The following is a 6,000-nucleotide window of genomic DNA, read 5'->3' as shown; positions in this document are numbered from 1 at the left end:
ATTTGTAAAAAAAATTATTAAACTCCCCCAACTAACTCTAAAGCATGATAATTAGACGAAAACAAGAAACAATAAAATAATGGGGAAAAAAGGCACTTCAATAATAATAAGCATGAATATCATATACACTAAAAATAGACGAGAAAAAATAGTGAAATATAACGTACAATAAATAGGCGAAGCAGAAAAGAAAGGCAAGACTATAGACTTTGAAAATGGAAAGAGGTCGGTACTGCCATATTTTCATGATTTCGTAAGACACGATACACGGGTGAAACAATAAAACTGGTATGAAAAGCGGCACTTTGTTTTTGTGCATAAGGGCGACAATGCAAGCACGACAAATAAGCAAGAAAAGAGTACTTCAATATTTCTCGTTTATAATTTCTCGATTACGTAACCTGTCATTCATCAGGTCATAAGTCTTTTGTCGCACGACCAGCAATAATTTTTATTTAACCGCTGTCGCTATCGGACGACAGAGATACAATCTGCACATTTTTGGTCTGGCTTGCTGTGCCCAATTTGGCGGCAGCTGGTGCCATTCCTGGTGCGATTCGTGCCATTAAACTTTTCGCACTTTCATTTAGGCTACTTTCGGCCCCTTTTTGGCTCGGTGCTTTGGGTTGAGCCGTAGTGGGCTGCTCAATGGGACTTCTTGCGCGTGCTTTTTGTTGCGCATTTCCCGATTTGCCTCGCCCATATGCAGGAGCACCTCTTGCTCAGGCTTGGCTACGAGTGACCCGTGGGGTGAAATACGAACGCCCGGGCCCTTCTCTTGAACGATTGCCGTTTCGGTCATCAGAGCGGGTACGGCGATGGATTGGTGATCTTTGACTTTCATGATCTCTAGAATCGCTTGTACGCCTTTCGGAAGTAGATGAATGTTCATCAAGAAGCTTTCTTTTCAATCTTCGACCGGCCAAGCTTTTGACTCCACTACCAGTCCGAGTCAGAGTCTTGCCATATGCAAATACAATAGCCAAGATTAGTCCTATTAAAATTACAGTACTAAGAAACTTATTGCCTATACCACTAAAAAAAGATATCAATATGTTCGTAATATGTTTTGCTAGCATTTTCAAGGGGAGTGCAGGATTTGCACTAGTGGTTTCACTTTCGTCATTAAAAGAATTCGCATAATCAATCAGACTTCTGGTAAATGCAGAATTCTGATTTATAGACATTAACATAGAATCAATATCATTGGTACTGGATAAGTCGTTTTCAAAGAACTTAGATAATGAAGTAAGATAATTTATATCATAAGGAGTTATTTTTTTCGTTGTAAGATACGGATGGATTTTTTTGGGTTTGGAGGTCATGTTTTGCAGGATCCCCTTTTGGTACCTATAATACGTGCTATTTATTTTAAACGTAACAAACTCTAGAAGTTCGGTACTGTAAAAATGAATTCCTGGAATAAGTCTTCCAGAGCCTAAAAGTTGGCCCATCACGGTGTTATTAGATATATCAGTATAATTAACCAGAGGACGTGTAGAATATAGGTTGTTAGGTAATTTTAGGCTGTTTAAAATGGTCGCTTTTATAGGTTGACACCAGAGGGCCCCCATTACGTCTCCTCTGTTTACTGCAAACAAGTTGTTTGTCCCCAGAATTTCATTTAAAACGTCAGAAGGGTATGTTTTCGCCAAGATTTTATAGATTTTAGATAATAGTTGTTCAGCGTTACATTCGAGTTTAAAAATTTGGCTTTATAATTTCATTGACAACTCGGTTTGAGAGTCAGCGACATTTTGTATCATCAATGTCAGAGCTGTCGAAATGTCGGGATGATCTGCAAATTTGCGGATCATGTCGACTTTCTCTAAGAAACTACAATTATTAGCTTGAACCAAAAGTTCGTTTTCTAGACAGAAGATACTGCCAAAGCATCTGGTCGTCAACTCATTACATTTTGAAAATGAATGAAAAGTCATATGTAATTCGTCCAATTCTACAGCAAACACTTGGTTAGTGTTGTTTATATGCAGGGTTAGCGAGGAATTTATTTCTTCCATTTTATTCGGGCACATTTCAAATTTTGAATCGTCAAATAAAAGTGTATAACTGCCAATTTGACAGGCAGATTGATTCACAGAGCAATTTGCGCTGTCAGCTAGTGGAAATATATTTTTCGAATTTAAATGGTCGTACATTACATAGGAGTATATTAGAGCAATGTTTTCGGTTGCTCCCGAAGCAGCCGTAGGCCATTTATAATTTATGACCGGCTTATTCTCTGTTTCCCACAAATTATTAGTTTTCTGAACAAATTTACCAAACTGATTTGATTCGCGGGTTTCAAACCAGTTTCGGCAATTTTGTTTGGCGGTTGGTACGCCAGGTATTATTTTAGTATAATGAGTTTTAGCCCCCAAAAAATAAAAAATGGCTTCGCCATTCCGTTATGCTTGTTTGACAAGCTCGAATTTGAATTTTGGTATGCAATTTTGGTGCATGATAAATTTTAGCTTGACATTTAACCATATGATCGGATATATCGTACTCTTGATTTATTTTGTCGTTCTGGCAATGATACCCAGAAATTTCCATTGTTCGAAGACTTAAACAGGGTAGACTGCAAAAAATTATCAGCAGTAAGAAGAAACAGAAATACCTAAAGTCTGCAATATGTTCTGTTCCAACAACTTCCCCATGTTTCACGTAGACTATAAGTAGTTTTCTGTCATAATTATCGGTCCGGGAGATTACTTTATCATCGTCCTTTACACTTCGGTTTCTTCGATCTGGCACATTGCCGCCTGACCGTACCGGATTGGAGGACGTACTGTCCGGCCATACCTGGTCTTGTTCTGATCCTCTTTGGTTTTCTCTGTCTCCTCTCTCGTCGGATTCGTAACCACTGAAAAATTTGATTCATTATTATAATCTGTAGTAACAATCTTTTTTACCGGTGAATTTTCTATTTTAGAAGGAAAATCATTTTGTTTAGTAGAAGAAAGTTCTTCTGTATCTGTATCAAAAATTCTAATTTCGGCTGGTTTTAATTGATTAATGGAAACTTTTTCAATTCCTCTGTTTTTCTTTATAGTAAAACAAGTTTTATTCCGAAATATAACCTCATATGGCCCTTGATAATTGGGTTGCAAAGATTTCTTTACGTGATCTATTCGTTGAAATACGTGACTACATGTAAATAACTTTGGTGGAATATATACATTACTCATTATTTTCTTCCTCGTTGGAAGAGCTTCAAAAGTTCCAAAAAAACGTTTTAATTTAGAAGCATAACTGTATGTGTCAAGATTCTGACTTATATTAGAACTTTCCACTAAGTCTCCTGGGAGTCTTAGTGTTCTACCATATGCAAGCTCAGCCAATGTCTATCGTCTATTTCGTTTCCAATTAAATTAGGTTCAGAAATGTTCAATTTTTGGAGTCCGAATTGTGGGTCATTTCCTTTGGTCACTTCTGGAGTTAGATGTGTTAACTGATAAGGATTTACACCTAATTTCTCTGTTTTACGAGTTTTACTTCGCGTAAACATTTTTTGTAAATTTGGCATTTATCTTATACGGTACAATATACAATATAAACTGGCCCACACTAAGCAATAACAGGTACAAGGTTCAATAAGTATAATACAAGAAAAATTTTAACAATACAAAATTGCACTACCAAACTATCTATATAATAAATAAAAAGACTTACGATTGTTGGCGATGATCCATGGTAATAAATCCCAAGATTCGGGGTCACGACGTGAAGCGTAAATTTTGTTTCCTGACTACTAATTAACTAGTTATGTATTAATCTGACTCCAAACAGAATATAGTATAGGTTACGTGTTCAGTTGAGTTTGAGATCTCTGTTAATTTGATATAACAGCCAAGGATCAGAAAGGTTTACCTGTACAATTTTATTTCTTTCGACAATATATTACAATAATTTAAATCAGCATAAACAAATTACACTTCTAAACTATTATTAATAATTTAACTATCAGTCTCTTAAGGTTGCTGTTAGCTGTATATTTTGTTTGATGAGATCATATTTGTAAGGTTTCACACTTCAACCAGTCTTTGCTCGATACCTCTAGCAAAATCCATGTAAAATAGGGGTGATTCATCATATCACATGAGAATTATGCACTTGCGTGCAATATTTGGGTCGAATTCTTTTGCTAGAACTCACTAGAATTTATAATATTTTTTCTTGGGATTCTTGTGGTGTCCTGTCTGTGGGTGACACCGTAGAAGCTCAAATTCTTGTCTCGCTTTCTTCGGCAGCCATTTTTAGTCAGTAGCCACGTAATAAACGATCCGGGGCAAATATTTCTTTAGTTTGACTAGGTTTTCCCATGCCTTTCCCAGTTTCTTCTTTAGCTTGTCATAGCAGACGATTTCTCGTCCGCTGAGGCGGGTCCCTTCTATTCCAGGATGCCCATCCACTTGTGTTACGGGGGAATTCCTCAGACTGTTCGCCAGTCGTTCATCATCAACATTCTTAGGAAAGTAAGGGTTCGAGTGTAACGATTCGTCTTCTCGTTCTATGACAAAAGAGGGCACGAACCCCTAATCTGTTGAGTGTATGTTATACACATTCACCGGTGGAGGTTTGATGACATTACAGCATGGGTCGAAGATCTCGAATATCTCCCGCTTCTGCCGGTCGCTTTAACCGCTTGCTGATCCAAAACTCCAAATTCCAGAACTCTTGCAATTCCTTTGCTACATCGCCCCACGCTTGCTGCCTTGCATTATCATCCTGGGGAATTCGGGTAATCTAGCCCGGAGATTACGGAACAGTCTAAGTCTTCCCTTATTTCGTCCTTCAGTTGTTTATCTAGTTGGCGCAGTGCCTATGTATTTCAAACAAGGGTTTCTTTCTCAAACTGTTTGCAAAGTCATTGATCACTTTCTCATTATTCGCGATCCCGAAGGAGTTCGACACAGTCAATAGCTCCATTATGGCGCTGTTGCGAAATCACTTTTTGGCGCTCCGTAACTCGCGTTGCATTTGGGCAAAAAGTTTTTGTTTCTCCAACAAGTCTTGGCGGAGTTTCTATTCCGCCTCGCTGACATTTTTCTTTCTCCTTCGGGTTTGTTTAATTAGGCTCATTCTTTTCCTTCTCCCTGAAAAGACCCGTCCTCCCTTTTTTGAACCAATTTAACACTATTTCTATAAATGTATTTGAAAGTATCACATATAAACATGCGATACGTGGTCTCTTGATTGGAGTCTTCCACGTGAGGACTGGTATTCTGGACTGATTCTTCGGTGACGCGTCAGTAGCCTTATTCATAACTAATACTTATTGAATTAGTTAAGTAGGTTGAGAAACGACTAAGGGCTACTTGAAGTTTGCGTTTCCCCGAAATGCTGCGTTTCCCCGAAATGCTGCCTTTCCATGGCCATCTTCTTGACGTGTGCAGTTTTTGTCCTGTCCCTTTTGCATAGATACAACAACAACCTTCTAATGTTCACCGTCCCGTCGATGAAGGTCTTTGCTATTGTATGTCGATCTTTGCCGACACTAACTCGAGTCTCAGAGCGACCCGAGTCTGCCTATCTTATTTACTTCAAGAACTTTCAAAGAAACTATTGAAGCTAATATTTTTTTCATTCTAGCGTAATATTTTGGATACTGATTTTATTTTTTTGAAAATGCCATTATGTTGTTGAATTTAATTCACGCAATTCTAACAATTTCAATATGGAACTCCGTGCACAAGAAAAACCCGAGCAAAGCCTCATCCCACTGCCAACACTGCCAAATCATCGGCATTTCGTTTTCTACTATAAAAATGTAATCCTATCCCAAACCAAATCTGAGAGGCAATTATATTAGTTGTACAAATACCAAATAGCTCGGTTCAGAGCATGTTAGCGTAAAATTGGATAAGCAAGTATATGTGAACTACATAGGCAGATTAATATGTGCGGGGGTTCAAAAAAGTCCGCGGAGTTATTAAAAGCCGACATGGCCGTACTTTGCGCCCTTTAACATTGCTACAAAAGATTATATATCTCGGC

The sequence above is a fragment of the Styela clava genome, chromosome 9, assembly GCF_964204865.1.
Source record: "Styela clava chromosome 9, kaStyClav1.hap1.2, whole genome shotgun sequence".
Taxonomy (NCBI): Eukaryota; Metazoa; Chordata; class Ascidiacea; order Stolidobranchia; family Styelidae; genus Styela; species Styela clava.
Note: the sequence above shows the minus strand (reverse complement) of the source record.